Below are 19010 nucleotides of genomic sequence, written 5' to 3'. Positions count from 1 at the left end.
ATGGGGGGGAGGTTGGGGGGGTTGCATCACCATAGGTGGGCTGCCCCTTTTGTTTCTTTTCCTGTCCCATCCATTCGTGGTAAGGAAAATTGGGGTGGGTAGCAAGCCACCAATCAGCTAATCGCTGACAAAGTGGTATTGCTTAAACATGTCTACTCAGATGTAAGGAGCAGAAAGAAGGGGTGAGAAGCCATTCTCCCAGGCTTACAGATGAAAAGATCAGAGGGGGAGTAAGGAACGTTGCACTCATACACGCTTTTCCAGCCGTGCACAAGAGTGAACCATCGGAGGTTTGTAAACATGTCTTCTCAGATGTAAGGTGCAGAGGGGAGCAGAGACAAGGGGTGGGTGCCCTTTTCCATAACAGCAAGGAACAGAGAGAAGGGGTGGAAGAGCCCTGTTAGGAGGAAGGGAAAGTTGCAACCCCTGGTTTGTAAACATACCCAGATGTAAGGAGCAGAGGTGAGAAAGCAAGCAAAGGCGGCAGCCGAGGGGCACTGTAAGGAGCCACCATTCTCCCCCTGCCCTCCCCTCCACCTCCCTGCTGGTAGGGCTCCTGACACTCTTCGACAGTGCTGGCTCCTTGGTGGTGGTGGTCATGATTGGCAGGGTGTCTTCCATTGCATTTCACTGAGCACAGGAGCAGGGAAAGGGGAGAGGTGCAAGCCTCTTGTTTTAAATCTTTGCTCTTAGGGAGAGCAAAGGAATGGAAAGAGTCAACCTTTGGCTTCTCCCTACGCTGGCCATCAGGGGTTGGGAAATGTGTATCTCCTATCGCCACAAATTCAAATATGAATGGGGCCATTCTCTCCTTTCTTTTTAATTTTGTTGCCTCAAGGAACAATGAGCTGGTATGGACAACCATATCTACTCAGAAGTAAATCACTTTTTTTTCAGTGAGGCTTACTCCTGAGAAAGTCAGCAGGTTGCTTTTGGGTTCCCTTTTGTAACCCAAAAAATCTCCACACCACACATTGTACTATCGCACCTCCGAAGGCTCACTGAATGGCCAACCCCCCCACCCCCGAAGGAAACGTTGATGCCTCCTGCCCCCACACCGGGAGTAGTTTTTCACTAGTTCCTGTACTTCACTGAGTTGAGGGGAGTGGGGGAAAGGAAGCCTCCGACTGCACTGTTATGCAAGTGCAAAGTTATGCTCTTATGGAGGTTCACAGGTACGTAGAGCCTTACGGATTTCAAAAGCAGAAGGCCCCCAAATGACCCCTAATTCCACAGAGAAGGGCTGGAGACAGAGGAGAGCTGTCTGCTAAACATGTCTACTTGGAAGCAAGTCATCCTCTATTGCACCTCACTGAGCATGGGGGTGGGGGTGCAGGGAGCAAGCCTCCACACATTTGCTGCCCTACATTTGCACTGTTCATGTTGTTCATTTCTATTTGTGAGATTCCACCCACTCAACCCCGAACTAATGTGGTTTCAGGTGCCGTTTGCCCCATGCAAGTGGATTCTGTTTTAATGTATAAACCGCTTTACTGGCTACCATTTGCCCTAGGATGAGCTAACCCGATTTCATGAAAATCCAGATTCAAATGGAATCTCCTCAAAAATTGTTGCCATGTAAATTCCTCCCAGGGCAGCATACATGGTTCTTCCGCTCCCTTAATATCCTCACAACAACTCTGTGAGGTAGGTTAGGCTGAGAGAGTGTGACTAGCTCACTGATCTCTCTCTCTCTCTCTCTCTCTCACACACACACACACACACACACACATGTACAGGCAGGCCTTGCTGTTGGATCAGACTGGTGAATTGTGCTGAGAGAGGAAAATAAGCCATTAGCTTCAGACAGACTCTGCATGTAGCCAGGCAAAGAGACATGAAGTTTGGATATTCAAAGAGGATATTCATGCCCTAAGCTCTATAAGCCATATACATAACCAAACAGAACCAGAATACCAGGAACTGTCTATCACACCAGCAAGCAACGACGTCTCTTGTTTTTCTATGTGGCATATGTGAACCAATCAAAAGTGCTATGCAATTTGTCCTGCCTCTGTAGTGTTCTGTATCCAATCAGTTAGCCATGACTGTACCTCATTCATTCAATGTATAAAAGCTTTGTTTGAACTATACATAGAGAGAACGCCCTTACAGGATTCTTGTAGGAATCTCTGTGTACAGTATGCTTCCTTTCTTCTTTTGTTTTCTTTCAGTAAAGAAGGGAATGCTCATCAAGCTGTAAAGATTTCTTTGACAGTGCTTACAGCGCCTGTTTGTGCATGTAGTTGCCTTCCTGCTAGAGTATTATGTGCATGAAAGCTAGCAGAGCTGGATTATCCACAGGGCTAATGGGGCTGTAGCAACATCTCAGGGGGCCACGACCTAGTCTAGTCCCTAGCATCATCATCATCATAGAGCAAGTCTCTAACTTTGTAGAACTAGAGATTCGAGGAAAAACATTCAGGCATATTCCAATCATTTTGTGAGAAATGGTCAATAGTTCTGTGACAAAGAAGCCTGCTACCACCTTTCAGTGCATTTAGCCAATGAGTGAAGCCACAGCTATGATCAACATTTGGCCACAGAGATAAGTATGAAGACTTGTCTGCAGAAGGAACTTCCTGGTTCACTTTGAACTCCTCTGTTTTTGGTCATGCATTTGTAACCATTAAAAAAACACAGCTGCCAATGTAAACAAAGCCTGGCATTATATCGCATGTGTGTTGGGGGGTAGGGGATCCTGTAGCTGACTTTGGGTTACGTCAGCACTGCAAAGTAGTCCATGGCTGTTATACCCCTATTGCTTGGAGGGAGAGTAGTCTATCACATCACTGCAGTGTAGTTCAGAGTTGTTATCTAGTCTGCTGGTGGGTAGGGTGTTTTTTTTTAAGGAAATGCAGTCGGGGAGGGGAGAGGCTGTGAAGTATTTAATGAAAGGAAGGATACTTTCCTTCATTTCCTTCATTAAATAGTTTCTGCATTTAATTTCCTTCTGACCTCACTGTTTACAATTCCCCACCACCACCACATGTACTGTATATAACCTTGAAAATCCCCATAATACTCCATCTGATGATGTGGGCTATAGGCCATGAAAGCTTGTGCCAGAGTAAATTTGTAAGTCTTTAAAGAGGCACGAGACTCTTTGCTGGTTTTGCTATTAAGAAAGTTTCTTTGAGTTGATATTCACGCAGAAGATGGAGGCATATGGGTGGGACATATGAGAAGCAAGAGGATTTTTTTCAAATTTTGAATGCTTATTATGAGTTACGAGGGTTATGAGTGTCAGTCTTCAGGCTCCCTCCACAGGGTCTCAATAAGATAAATTTCCAAGTGGGGTGCTGGATTTATCTTGTTTCTAGTGCACGTGCATGTAAATGAATGCACACGGTAATGTAACATGCAGATGGCTATTTTACATGCTTGGGAGGTTTATCATGAACATATTGTAAGACAATTATGTTTTTCTAGTATAGCATAATGCACTTTATTTTATTGTATTTTTGTTTTCCCTTTCCTTCAGAAACTAAAGATCACTCCATTTTTACCCTCACAACAGTCCTGTGAGATAGCTTAGGCCGATGGGACACGTCTGCCAGTCCTCCCCAGGCAGCAAAATGTCCTGGGTCAGCACTGGCTCTGTATGCGTGTGTTCTGTTTGGCTGTTGTGTCTGAATGAGTCAGCTGGTGGGTTTGCTTTGCATGACATCACAGCCCACCCTGTGAACAAGCTACGCTATGTAGGTTACTTTCAGAACAGCCCGTGGTGCGCCCAACAGGTGATTGGGCTCACCATGAGTTGTTCTCCCCCTCCTTCCCCCTCAGACCTGCAGCCGGTATCCCAGTGTCCTTTGCGGCAGAATCATAGAATCATAGAATAGTAGGGTTGGAAGGGGCCTATAAGGCCATCGAGTCCAACCCCTGTACAGCTCCCTGCTCCAGTTGCAACCCCCTTTTGTTCCCCAGCTTAAAAAAAAAAAAATCCGCCCCAGAAATTTGCACAGATGTGCCCACAATAATTTTGTAAGCCTTACCTTGTCAGTGCCCTTGTATATTTCAGCTATCAAAGGGAATGAAGTGCACTAGGAAACATGCAAGTAAACTGACCAGCCTAGACTGGATATAGGCTAATTTGCAGGTTGTTGACAGTGACAGGTCCCAAAAGTAAGTGCACCAAAAAGGGGGTCGGGGAGAGGATTGCCCACTGAGCAAGGTGATCCTCAGGGGTTTAAGTGCTGATCTGACATTTGTCAGTGTCCTGCTTCCATTCAAAACTTACCCGAGTTTCCAGCTGCTCCCGAAAAGGGTGATCAAGGTGCCCCCCTTCTTGCGGCTCCCATTCGGGGCAGTGACTGCTGTGGTTACTGCAAAAGGGAGCCACGAAAAGGCGGGGAGACTAGAACTTCCCTTTCTCAGTAACTGGAGACTTGGGGAAGTGTTGAATGGAAGCTGGACATTGACAAGTATCAGTTCAGCACTTAAACCCTTAGGATCACCTTGCTAAGTGGCCAATCGTGTCCCCACCCCCATTTTGATGCACTTCTCCAGATCTTTCCCTGTTTTCCAGACCCGTCACTGTCAGTGGTGAACAAATTAGCCTATATGCAGTCTCCTTTTGTCAATTATCTTGCATATTTCCTACTGCACTGCGTTCCATTTGACAGCTTAAATATACAAGGGCATTGACAAGGGAAGGCTATACATATTGGACAGCCGTAAGTGGCACTGGTGCACCTCTGAAAGACTGACAAAACAACAACAACAACACTATGGCACCAATTGTGCAAATTTCTGGAGCTGAAAAAAATATTTTTTAAAAGGTGATTGGCAAAAAAGTGACAGCCCATCCAAAATGCTGTTTGAGGATTTTTGGAGGGGCAGTCACTGGCTAGGGAGGCTTGAAGCAGCACAGGCGGGTGCAGTCAGGAAGTGTGGCGGGGGGGTTGCTGCTCTTGCCGAGCAGCTCTATGCCCAATAGCTGCAACCAATGATGGGCTGGCTCTGCTGAATTCTGACAACATGCCAACATGTTGAACAGCCCCTAGAATAAGCCATGAGTTGTCAGGGGGGCTTGTTGCCCCAAAATAAGCCACCTTGCAGGAAGCAGTCTGAGTTTGGATCACATGACAACCCACCATGGCTGGTTACCCACAATTAATTGTCATGTGTGAACCCAGTCAGTGAGTCAGCCTAGGTTTCTTTCTTGAGTCTGTGTGAGAAAGAGAAAGCACTTTGATGTGTTTTCTCTTTTCTGTGTCATTGTACTGGGGGGAGCTGGTGTTTGTATTCGAGTTCTCTGCCACGGAAGAGTTATTAGTCTTTTGCTCCTAGGAAAACATTGAAGATGATTTCCAATGAATATGTACTGGAAAATGTTTTTGCATTATTATTGTACATTGTTGACTGTGTGTGTGCAAGTGTGTGTTTGCACAAATGTTGTATGTGAGTTCAGTACTGTGGGCAGGGTAAGGGGCCCGCTACAGATGGCTAGCCCTGGGGCCCATCATGGCCTTGATCCAGCTCTGTCCATATGCATATATCCCTTGGCTGAACCAGGACAATTAAGATTACTCTAACGTTATTGCTGGTGCATTAATAACTTATTCCAATGTAGGAATCCAATAAACAATTACAGCAAAACCCTGAGTGAGGCATCAGTGTGCAAGCTAGTCAAAGCCTGGCTACATGTTACTCTAATCATGTAGAAAGCAGCCATGCGTAAGCCAGACTCTGGCTGCTGAGAATGCCAAAGAGACAGGCGGAGAGTGCTGGAAGCAAACCACAGGAACGCAAGGCTCACTGGCTACCTTTCTCCTTCCATTATCCACCACTCTTCTCTCTGCTTAGTATATAATTTTCCCTAGGAGCTGAAAGGGGGAGGATGAGAGACAGTAGCTGCTAAACAGAGAGATAAACAAAGATAAACCACAGAGGGAGAATCGTGGCTAGTGGCTCCTGATTCCCTCTGTGTCCATCTTGATGGCTGGCACTTCAGTGTTAAAATCTTTTTACACTCCTGTTGAAAGTCCAGAACTTTACTGTTATATTGAGTATAGTAGATACTGGTGCACCGAATCAAGAGTCAGGCAGTGGGATTATGAATATATTAGTTATTTTAGGGCACAATCCTATTGGGATAGTCGGTTGCCTCTGAAATTGGAGGTGGCTGACTTTCCAAAGCAGGGTGGCTGGAGCATGGAAGGGATCCTCTCCTCTGCGCTTGGAAGGGATCCTCTCCTCTGCGCTTCAGCCACATTGCATTTGTGGCTAGACAGCCTATTTGCCAGGGTGGGGGGTGGGGAGGCCGGATGGCGCATAGGGAGCATCGTACCAACATTTCCGCAGTCCCTGCCCTGCCCCCAGGAACGCCCCCCCTTTCACCCGTTCTGTGCTGCAGTTACGAGCGCAGAGACAGGGAAGAACCTACAAGGGGGAGGAGGTGGGGAGCGTGGTTTCTGGGAACTGAGCTCAGAGCCCTGGCTCCAAGCTCGGTTCCCAGAAACCGAAAAATCCTATGGTTGCCTTGACACTGTCTAGTGGCCATAGGATTGCTCTCTTATTTTTATTATTTATTGATTGATTTATTGATTGATTTATTGATTGATTGATTTATTACATTTGTATACCACCCAATAGCCAAAGCTCTCTAGGCGGTTCACAAAAATTAAAACCACAAGTACAGCATAAATCAATATAAAATATAAAAGCTTAAAACTACAATATAAAAGAACAACCAGAAACAGAGCAAAGTAAGTTACAATAGCAATGTTTCCTGTAAAATGCAGCCATTCAGATAGCATAAACACTGTAGTCCTCTGAAGTCAACATGGACATAGTGCAGATTCAGGAGAAAAGCATCTGTTTAGTACTTGCTTGATGAATAGAAATGGAAAACATTATTATGATCCAAATAAACCAAGTGGCTGTAGCTCTAACACAAGCCTTCAGTGATGATGTTATAAATGTACTGTAGCGCATCCCATGAGGAGCCGCATATCCACTGAAAATTCCCAGTATTGGGTTAGAGCCAGAAGTTTAACAATTAACCAAATATAAATGGCCTGGCCTAGTGCTGAGAATACATGCAAATGAACTGGAAATGCAAGCAAAAAAGACAAAGAGCCCTGTAGGCAAGCTGGCTTATTGCTGATGAGCGCTTGTGGGCTAGATCAGATGGGCAGTGAATATATTGGGCAGACACACACTTCCACAAGAGTCTGGGGGAGGGGGATCTCTTCTACATGGTGAGCCCCAGAGAAGTTAACCAACACATCCTGATACACAGTACAGCCAGTTCAATTCAGTCTGAAAGGTAAGTGCCATCTTACCTTCTGAAAGATCGCCTAAGGCAATACTAAGCAGGAATCACAGAAAGCTCTATTGAACCTACAAGGCAATGTGATGAAGCTAATAGGAAGTGATGCTGTGGAGAGCTGTGCTCTCTTTTGTTCTCACTATTTGTTGTTTTAGGCAACACAGTACCCAACATCTGCACCTTGGAACCAATTTGCTTAGCCCCCAGGAAGCTGTAGGGATTCTCAGCTGTCATTTCTTTTAGAAGGTGCTAAACATTTTGATCCTTTGGAATTTTTTTTTTATTGATTTATGATAGGCATTATACCACACTTTTCAGTCGAGTCCTACGGAAGATTAGCCATAGGACTCAGGAATCTGCCAGTGCTTCAGATTCCATGTTTCAGGTGAAGTGTATTATACTATGACCAGCCTTGGACTGTAAGATCAAACCAGTCCATACTCCAGGAAATAAAGCCAGACTGCTCACTTGAGGGAAGGATATTAAAGGAAAAACTGAAGTACTTTGGCCACATCATGAGAAGACAGGATACCCTGGAGAAGATGCTGATGCTAGGGAAAGCGGAAGGCAAAAGGAAGAGGGGCCGACCAAGGGCAAGGTGGATGGATGATATTCTGGAGGTGACGGACTCGACCTTGGGGGAGCTGGGGGAGGCGACGGCCGACAGGAAGCTCTGGCGTGGGCTGGTCCATGGAGTCACGAAGAGTCGGAAGTGACTGACCGAATAAACAACAACAAAATGTCTTCATAAGATAGTTAGGGAACGTAGTATTTTATGCATTTCTCTTATTCTGCATACGCCATGGTTTGACAAGAAGATGCTTTATTTGAAATACTAAAAACAGCTCCTCAGAAAAAGGGAATGTATGAAGTCATTGCAAGGTCCTGCATTCCAAGAACACCGTCACATGAATATGTGAGCAGCTCAAAACAATATTTCTCATCTTGCATACTTATAGGCCCTTGTGTTTGGCCAGACCACTGATTCTGAAGGTAATGACAATAAATGAGATAACATACATGAAGCAATTTGAACACGCAAAAAGCATGATATCAAAGAAATGTTATTTGTCAATGAAATACATTGTTATTAGTCTAACATTCATATGTACCACAGGGTACAGAATTCAACTGAGAAGCATTTTTTAAATCACACCCATGTGGGAAATGCTTTTTCTTTCCAGCAACATGGTTAATTCCACATCGGATCCTTTACATTTTTCATGTCTTTTGAAAGTCCTTGGCCCACAGGTATGGCCCTACTATTAGGTAGATTAAGGTAGCTGCCCCTGGTGTTAAATATGTGTGTGTGGGGGGGGATACAACAGCAGTTCCCCTGGTTGTTCTTCTTGAGACCTCTCTGGCTATTTCCATCCTCCTGAGCAAGCACTCCAGCTGTGGCGAAGTTTGCTTGTTGCTGGCCTGGGCTGGCTAGCTGGCCAACCAACTTCTCCCAACTCATCACAGACAGTGCCACGGAAAAGCCCCTGGACCAAGCATGCAGGCAGTCAACACAGGGCCCACCCTCCAGCAGACACTGTAGATACATATTAGGGCTGTGCAGGGACATCCCCCACCACCACCATCTGACTTGGAAGCCACTTTGTGGCTTCAGAGGCGGGCCCAATTCAGCTTGGACTGATTCAGGGGGCCCTGACTCCAACCCGGGATTCGGCCATCCAAATCCTGCTCCCCCCGCCAACGCCCCCATGTAAACCCCCAGCTCCTTACCTGGGCCATCTCCTCTGCCTCCTCCACTGTTGTCGCCACCTCTACTGTTGCTGCTACCATTATAGCACCTGTATCTCTCGCCGCCGCTGCCATCATCACCGCACACTGCCGCCAGCTCCTGACCCCTGGATGCATGCCGGCTCTTGTTGCAGGGAGTCGCCACTTTAATAATGGCAACTCCTGCCAAACAGAGCTGACGCGTGTCCAGGGTTCAGGAGCTGGCGGCTTTGGATGGCGATGACGGTGGCAGCGGTGGTGATAGCAGCAATGGCGACGGTGGCGGCGGCAGTGACAGAGGGGGCGGCAGCAGTGGTGATTCCTGTGACGTAGGGGTGTACGAAACCCTGCTTACCTGGCTCCGCCGGGATCCGCAGGTGGGGGGAGGCAATCCGTTCCTCCCCCCGGAATCCTCGACGGGGGGGGAGGTGATCCGTTCCTCCCCCCCAGAATCCTGCCTGGCCGGCTCCGCTCCGTGGGCAGGCCGCGGAGCTGCCAGCTGGGCCAACCTGCAGCGGGGCCTCCAGCCACTGCCGGGCTGGTGCGGAAGCAAATGGCGTCCTGAGTAGGGGATGCCATTTGCATCCCTATGGTAGCCCGTGATAGGCTACATAAATATTTACATAGCCTATCACGGCTAAAGCAGGTGTGTCCCCTACGCCATTTGCGTCCCTGCTTTAGCCGTGATAGGCTACGTATATATTTACGTAGCCTATCACGGGCTACCATAGGGACGCAAATGGCGTCCCCTACTCAGGACGCCATTTGCTTCCGCACCAGCCCGGCAGCAGCAGGAGCCGCTGCAGCTGCAGCCGGAACCGCAGCCAGGTAGGCTCCATTTCGCGGGGCTTTTGCGGGGTGGGGGAGCTCCATTCCGCCACAGATTCCGGGGGGCCAAATCATCTCAGGTGAGGAGCTGGAGGCGCGGCATGGCTGGGCTAGGGTGCCAAAGCTCCAAAGCACACCAAGCACTTTGGAGAGCCCCCAACCCTCCTTGGGTCACTTCGCACCACTCCAGCGTCACCTCAGAAGGTGTCAGAAGGTCCTCCTCAGAATCAGAACTAGTCTGGGGCTCTGTGGGCTCAGTGTCCACCCTGACATCATCCCCACTCCCATGAGGCCCCCCCTCACGCCCCCCCGGGCTACGGGTTTGTGAGGGTACAGCTGGTGGAAGCGCCTCAGCAGCAACAGAGCATGCACATTGTCAGTGGGTTCCCAGGAGTGCTCTTCTGGCCCGTACCCCTTCCAGCCCACCAGATATTGCAGACAGCCACAAGAAAGGCGGGAGTCCAGGATCTCTGCGACCTCAAACTCCTCCTCCCCCTCCACCAGCACTGGCAGCAGGGGGGAGCCGGCTAAGCGATGAGGGTCGCCAGAAACCAGGGGGGACAGCAAGGACCGATGAAAAACAGGATGGATTTTCATGGAGGGGGGGAGAGCCAGGCGAAAAGTAACGGAATTAATCTGGGCCGTAATCTGGAAAGGCCCCGTGCGACAAGGCGCGAGCTTCCTTGCGGGTGAGTGAGAGGGGAGGCAGTGGGTGGACAAACAAACCCAGTCTCCCGGTTGCAGAGACAGACCCAGCTGGCGCCGTCGGTCCGCAGAGGCCTTGTAGGCTGTCTTGGCTTGCTTGAGGGAGTCCCGTAAGAGGTGGTGTACCGCTCGCTACTCCTATAAAAACTCATGGGCTGCAGGCACCGAAGAGGGAGCTAGGGTGGACGGGAAAGCCCTGGGGTGGTAACCAAAATTGGCAAAAAATGGAGTGTGGTGGGTAGAAGCATGGCAGGCATTGTTATAAGCAAATTCTGCTAGAGGCAGCAAGGAAAACCAGTCATCTTGTTGGTAATTGACATAACGGCGCAAATATTGCTCCAGAGTCACATTGGTGCGCTCGGTCTGACTGTCCATCTGGGGATGGTGGGCAGAGGAAAGATGGAGTGTCACATGAAGAAGCCCAAGTAGTTCCCTCCAGAAATGGGCAGTGAATTGGGCCCCTCTATCCGAAATGAGACCCTCGGGCCATCCGTGGAGCTGGAAAACATGCGCCAAAAAAAGCTCTGCCATCTCCCTGGCTGTGGGCAACCCAGAACAGGGGATGAAGTGGGCCAACTTAGAAAACAAATCCACCACCACCAGAATGGTGGTCTTACCATGTGAGGGAGGCAAGTCAGTGATGAAGTCAAGGGAGAGCAGTTTCCAAGGACCTGAGGGGGTGGGCAAGGGGTGAAGTAAGCCTGTGGGCTTGCCTGAGGGGGCTTTCACCCACTGGCAGGTTGGGCAGGAAGCAACATAGATCTTGATGTCTTGGCACACACAAGGCCACCAAAAATCCCGCGTCACTCCATGCAGGGTCTTGGCGAAGCCAAAATGCCCAGCAGTGGGGGAGTCGTGGCACTGATGGAGGCCTTTCTCGCGTCTAGAAGGCACATAGACCCGGCCAGAATGGTAAAGCAGGCCACCTCGCAGAGAGAAGGGGGTAGACTGGGGGGGGGCAGAGGCTAGTGTCAGGGTGGACACTGAGCCCATAGAATCCCAGAGTAGTTCTGATTCTGAGGAAGAGCAGTCGCTCCTGGGAGAGGAGCGTACTCCTCTTTCCCAGGACCAACAGCTGACGGAGATTCCTCCCACCCGCATTCCTAGTTTAGTTAGCAGTCCAGGGAGTGACCGAGCACAGATAGCAGACTTAGTGGATGCACAACGCAGACGCAGAGAGCGGTGCCAGATGGAGGGCGCTGAAAGGAGCGTAGTGCCCGGTTGGTGTGCACACAATGGCTGCGCCCCAAGGATCCAAGGGGAAAGGGGAGGGACTCTCCCTAGTCCTTAAGTTCAGGGGTCTGCCAGTAAATCCCTTTCAAACAGGGACCAACTGTTCCAACTTAGGGCATAGGTACTCTGCTGCTCAGATCTAGTTGCTACCTGTAGAGTTGTTAAGTTGTAAAAGAAGAATAAAGCTTTGAAAGGAATCCCTTTGTCTGTGTCTGGACTTGGCTACTGGATGAGACTGAGAGAGCCCTCCAAGGAGCCCTTGACAGCTAGCCCCAATTCCTCCACCTTCGTGCAGACAAAATCATCTTGAGCCTGTTCAGAGAGAAGGAGCTCCTCCCAAGAGCGAGTCACCGCAGCTGCCACCAGACTCTGGGGAGGGAGAATCAGAGAGGGGAAGGGACTCTCCTCACCCCCCAGCTGGAGGTCCAGCTTACAAGAAAGAGCATCTGCTTGGAGGTTGTCAGAGGCTTTCATATGGCAAATCTTAAGGTGGAACCGGGGGGGGGGGGAGCGACCACCTAATCTGCCGCTGGTTTAAGGCACAGGCTGTCTGCAGATGTTCTAGGTTGTGATGGTTGGTTCTAACTTCGACTGGGTGCTGTGCCCCCTCCAGAAGATGACGCCAGACCTCCAAAGCAGACTTGATGGCCAACAGTTCCTTCTCCCAGATGGTATAATTCCTCTCAGACATGTTCAGCTTCCTGGAGTGGTAGGCGCAAGGTTGCAACCCGCCACCCGCCTGATCTGTCTGAAAAAGCACAGCCCCCACCGCAAAGTCAGAAGCATCAGTTTGCACTACAAAAGGCTTCCTCAGGTCGGGATGTAACAGGATCAGCTCAGAACTAAAAAGCTTCTTAAGTCTTAAGCCTGTTGGGCAGATGCCGTCCCATGAAAAGGAGATTTCCTGCCCTTAAGGAGGTCCGTGAGAGGAGATGTCAGCCAAGCAAAGCTGGGCAGGAACCTTCTGTAGAAATTTGCAAAGCCCAGAAAACATTGCAAGTCCTTCTTGGTGGATGAAGCCTGCCAGGAGAGGACAGCCTGGACCTTTGCAGGGTCCATCCTGATACCATCAGCTGAGATGATGTAGCCGAGATAGTCCAAAGACGTTAGGTCAAATGCACATTTCTCCAGCTTGGCATAAAGATGATGCTCGCAGAGGCACTGGAGGACGGAGGAGACATGGTACTGATGGTCATGGGGGTCCTCAGAAAATATAAGTAAATCATTGAGATAAACAATGAGGAAAGTGTCCAAATAGTCCCGGAAGATGGCATTCATAAAACGTGGAAACGTGGGGGGGGGCCACAGGGGAGCCCAAACGGCATCACTAGATATTCATACACTCCGTACTGGGTACCGAAATAGGTCTTCCCCTCATCCCTCTCCCGGATGTGAATCAGATTGTAGGTGCCACGCAGGTCCACCTTGGTGAAAATCTTGGCTCGCCCCAGGCGCTCCAGCATTTCCGGAATGAGGGACAGGAGGTACTTGTCGGGGATTGAGACCGAATTTAATGCTCGGAAATCATGCACTGGGTGGAGTTCTCCCGATTTTTTGCAAACAAACATGGTAGGGGCGCAGGCGGGGGAGGAGGAGGGGCCAATGAAGCCACGCCTGAGGTTTGCATCCAAAAACTTACGCAGAGGTCGAAGTTCTGGCTCCAACATCAAATATAGCTGGCCTGCTGGGATGGTAGCCCCGGGGATTAGGTTAATGGCACAGCCAAAAGGGCGATGGGGGGGCAGCTGGTCGACCTCCTTCTTGTCGAAAACATCCCGAAAAGCTGCATACTTCTCTGGGAGGATCACGGGAACTGAAGAACTGCTGGAAACAGACGAGGAGGGGGAAGAAAGGGTTAAAACCTGGGCTGGGACTGGCGCCTCGATCGGGAGGCAATGCTCCCAGCAGTAGGGAGACGCAAACTCCACCTGCTGAAGCCCCCAAGAAATCTGAGGATCATGCTTAGAGAGTCAGGAAACACCCAGCACAATTGGGTATTGGGGCACCTTGGCCAAGTGAAACTGAATTTGCTCAACATGGGACTGGGCACGCAGAGTGAGCAGAACTGTAATCCAAGTCACTGCACCCGAAGAAAGAGGACGTCCATCGATGGTCTCCACAGCCAAGGTGGCAGGAAGAGGCAAGTTAGGAATATTGTGGAGGCGAGCGAATGTTTCATCCATGCAACTGGTCATAGCTCCAGAGTCTACTAAAGCCAAGGCCTCCACCCCACCCCACTGGGAGGAGCGGAGGTGAACCTGCAATAGCAGATGGGAGGGGGGGGGGTTGTGGAAGGCACCTGCCTGGTGGGGAGCCGACCCCCACACTGGAGACCCCCAACAGGCTTGGGGAGCAGCCTAGTCAGTGATCCACACAATCAAAGGCTTTAGCGTAGTCAATGAAGCAGAAATAGATGTTTTTCTGGAATTCTCTTGCTTTCTCCATGATGCAGCGAATGTTGGCGATTTGATCTCTAGTTCCTCTGCCTCTTCGAAACCCAGCTTGTACTTCCGGTAGTTCTCGGTTCGCATACTGCTGAAGCCTAGCTTGTAGGATTTTGAGCATCACCTTGCTGGCATGTGAAATGAGCGCAATTGTGCGGTAGTTTGAACACTCTTTGGCATTGCCCTTCTTTGGAATTGGAATGTAAACTGACCTTTTCCAGTCTTGCGGCCATTGCTGAGTGTTCCAAATTTGTTGGCATATTGAATGCAGCACTTTAACAGCATCATCTTTTAGGATTTTAAATAGCTCAGCTGGAATACTGTCATCTCCGCTAGCTTTGTTGTTACTAATGCTTCCTAAGGCCCACTTGACTTCACTCTCGAGGATGTCCGGCTCAAGTTCAATGACCGCACTATCATGGCTATCAAGGACATTACTATCATGGCTATCAGGGACATTCAGATCTTTCCTGTATAGTTCTTCTGTGTATTCTTTCCACCTCTTCTTAATCTCATCTGCTTCTGTGAGGTCCCTGCCTTCTTTGTCCTTTATCATGCCCGTCTTTGCACAAAACGTTCCCTTGAGATCTCCAATTTTCTTGAAGAGATCTCTAGTCTTTCCCATTCTGTTGTTTTCCTCAATTTCCTTGCATTGTTCATTTAAGAAGGCCTTCTGGTCTCTCCTTGCTATTCTCTGGAACTCTGCATTCAGTTGGATATATCTTCCCCTTTCTCCCGTGCTTTTTGCTTCCCTTCTTTCCTCAGCTACTTGTAAAGCCTCATCAGACAGCCACTTGGCTTTCTTGCATTTCTTTTTCTTTGGGATGGATTTCGTTGCTGCCTCCTGAACAATGTTACGGACCTTCGTCCATAGTTCCTCAGGCACTCTGTCTATCAGGTCTAATCCCTGAAATCTATTCCTCACCTCCACTGTATATTCATCAGGGATATGATTTAGGTCATACCTGAATGGTTTAGTGGTTTTCCCGACGTTCTTCAATTTCAGCTGAAATTTTGCAAGAAGCAGCTCATGATCTGAGCCACAGTCAGCTCCAGGTCTTGTTTTGACTGACTGTATGGAGCTTCTCCATCTTTGGCTGCAAAGGACATAATCAATCTGATTTCGCTATTGACCATCTGGTGATGTCCATGTGTAGAGTCGTCTCTTGTGCTGTTGGAAAAGAGTGTTTGCTATGATCAGCGTGTTCTCTTGGCAAAACTCTATTAGCCTTTGTCCTGCTTCATTTTGTACACCAAGGCCATGCCTGCCTGTTATCCCGGTGATTTCTTGACTTCCTACTTTAGCATTCCAGTCCCCTATGATGAAGAGGACATCTTTTTTTTGGTGTTAGTTCTAGAAGGTGTTGGAGGTCTTCATAGAACCGATCAACCTCAGCTTCTTCGGCCTCAGTGGTTGGGGCATAGACTTGAATTACTGTGATGTTGAATGGTTTGCCTTGGATTCATACTGAGATCATTCTATAATTTTTAAGATTGTACCCCAGTACTGCTTTTCCCACCCTTTTGTTGACTATGAGTGCTACTCCATTTCTTCTAAGGGATTCTTGGCCACAATAGTAGATATGATGGTCACCTTAATTAAAATCGCCCATGCCTGTCCATTTTAGTGCATCTGTAGAATCATGTTTATTCATGTGTATTGCGCACTGATTCACCTAAAATGTTTGCACCATTGTCAGGCATAGGGAACAATACGTAAGAATTATCCTACACCCAGTGAATCCGTGAAAGTGCAAATTACCCACAGCAAGCTTAGCTTGTTTATTGCTATGCATTCCCCCTCTTTAATGAGCCCTCTGGAAAATGCTGTAGCTCAGTGCTAGAGCATATGCTTTGCTCATACAACAGTATGGATTCAATGGCATCTCTAGACCTTGCTCAGCAATCGTTGTAACCTATCACAAATACGTATTTGCCACTCATAAAATTGACCCACAAGACATTCCCTTCTCTCATATATGTAGATAATGTGTTGCATGTAACAAAAATAATTATACTCAGTTAAAACCCAGATAGTTTCATATGGGAAGAGTAAATAATATGTTACCATCTGCTGCATGAAACTGGGCTATGTGTCAAGTATGTGAATTCACTGAAAAGATTATACCCAACCACATTAGCCACAAAAGACGTGTGTGCGCGTGTATATGTATGTCTCAGAGAGAGAGAGAGAGAGAGTATAACATATGATAATAGATTCTAATACTCAATACCTACATTTCCTGAAGAAGCCAGGAGGGTGAGACTTCTCACTAACAATATAACAGCCTGCTATTCCACCTGAAGTGACCTTTCTGTCCTTCGATATCATCTTTTAGCAGAGGATGTCAAAGAGGCCAAGGTATGGGCTGGCTTTCCTTTCCTTTCCTTTCCTTTCCTTTCCTTTCCTTTCCTTTCCTTTCCTTTCCTTTCCTTTCCTTTCCTTCTGTCACCTCATTGGTTTTTATCTTTGTTGTTTTAATTCTCCTATACCTGCTATTCTTTTTCTCCTGCTGTTTGCTATACTTCTTGCATCCATTCACTGGAATGAATGGATCTCATTCATTTCATACATTACGAGTAAAGAAACAAATAACAGAGTAATGAATGGGTTCCAAATGTCATGTATTGATTTGGAACTCCCCCTAGCAGCCAGAATAGGTCCCACTCTTCTACTTTCATAGCCAATGACACTCCTAGCCCCAGAGTTTGACTAAGCTCTAGGGAAGCTTCTAAGACAGAAACAAAGACTTTTATTGATTCAGCCAACTAAACAGTTTAGGTTATGCTAGCTTAAGTTATGGTGAAATTTTTGAGACAAAAACAAGACTTCATTCAGATGCCTTTGGTGTTCAGTGTCAATGTTGTAATTTGCATTGAACACTTAAGGCATCTGGGAGGGAGGAACTCTTTTCTCTCTCTCAGAAATCTCAGCTTAACCTAAAGCAGTCAAGGAAACAAAGGGTAAGATATAGTTTAGCAAGTAGAATAGCCGTTGCTTCTGTCTTAGACTGGATTAAGAAGATTCCCCAGATGTTGGTTAGATAATTGCTGCAGCTGTGTAGCTTTTTTGTCCCATGGCTTGGAGCATTACTCTGCTTGCCCACAAGTTCCCAAGGCCTTAAATTTTTCATTAGGGTGTTTACTTTGCTTGTTGTGAGCAGCTATTGGTATCCAGGTCTTGGATTAAAAGTACTTTAATCGTATGTAGGCTAGAATATGGTACCTTTTTCCTACCTGTCATTTATCTGCCCCTTGGAAGGGGCACAAATGCTTGAAATGTCGTGTCAATTGGATGGAAAACACAGAAGCTGTAGGCAGCGGAAGAGCACCTGTGTCTCCCACTGGAAGCGTCGGGAAGCAAGATGAGTGCCGTCATATCAAATGAATAATGAGATGAATGTGATTTTAATGAATGGATGAATAACAAAACAAATGAAGTTTTTAAGAATTAAAATAATGCTTATTTTATTCATGTATTCATTTATTTATTACCTTTTTTTACCACCCAATAGCTGTTGCTCTCTGGGCAGTTCGCAACAATTAAAACCATAAAATACAACATGATAAAATACAGTAGAGAAGTTTAAAAGTTTAACACTAAAGTGTAAAACAAAAATAAAAACTAGCAGCAGTGCAAAGATTTAAAACACAGCAAGGGAGTAATCCTATGACATTACCTGAGGGGCCATAGGATAGTGGGGTTTCCCCCCTCCAAGGTTGGAGACAGCCCTCAGAAGGGGGAGTGAGAGATACTCCCCCACTCCCCTGTGCCTTCGCGGCCAGTGCTGAAAGAACCGTGCTGGCTGGCCTCCAAAGTCAGAAAATGAACCTGGGGGGGGGGAAGGGGGCGTTCCAGTGGGCGGGGAGGGGAGGAGACTGGAGAGGGCAGGATATGATTTATCCTGAGCCTCTTCCAGCCTCCTTCCCTCCCCCTCTGAAGCACTGTTGCTGGACAGGCAAGAAAGCCCATCTAGAGAAAAATGCAGTGATCGGAGGACAGGGAGCTGCTCCTCCTTCCCTGTCAGCTTCAGCCTGCCCTACGCAGGACAAAGGATACATGGAAGCCTCTGAAGGTTTCCATCTTGCGAAGGCACAGCTGATAGGATTGCACTCTCCCTAACGGATTTAAAACAAAAGAAACTGAAAGACTAAAATGCCTGGGAAAATCAGGTCTTCACCTGATGCTGAAAAGAGCACACTGTAAGTGCCAAGCAAGCTTCCCTGGGAAGCTCATTCCAAGACTGGGGAGCCACAACAGAAAAGGCCCCCTTCTTAGTCGCCATCCATCTCACTTCCTTTAGTGGGGAAGGACCACTGAAGACAATCTTAGGGTCCAGGCAGGTATATATGGGATGAGACGATACTTCAGGTAACCTGGCCCCAAGCCATTTAGAGATTTGAATATTAATATTCAGGCTTTCTCTGTCCAGGTAAGGACGTAGTTGGTGTATCAGCCTAAGTTGATAAAAGGTGCTCCATGCCACTGAGTCCACTTGTGCCTGAAGTGACAGTTCTGGGTCCAGGAGCACCCCCAAACTATGAAACTGACCCTTTAGGGGGAGTGCAGCCACCTCCAGAACAGGTTAACCATAACATAAATGGTATAATGACCCTCCCCCCAAAAATATTGCATACGCCCCTACCTGTCTTCTCTCTTTTGAAATACTTTTTGAGGCCGAAGCTAGATATACTGGAAGTTATCTTGCATTTCAGTCACCTCTTCTCCCTGGTAATGATTAGGAGTTTTTAAAACAGTATCACTGTACTCTTTTTTCCCTTCCTCCATAAAAGGC

Source organism: Heloderma suspectum, chromosome 1 (genome assembly GCF_057233095.1).
Source record: "Heloderma suspectum isolate Gila_16-S chromosome 1, 16-S_ref, whole genome shotgun sequence".
Lineage (NCBI taxonomy): Eukaryota > Metazoa > Chordata > Lepidosauria > Squamata > Helodermatidae > Heloderma > Heloderma suspectum.
This window is presented reverse-complemented; position numbering follows the sequence as displayed.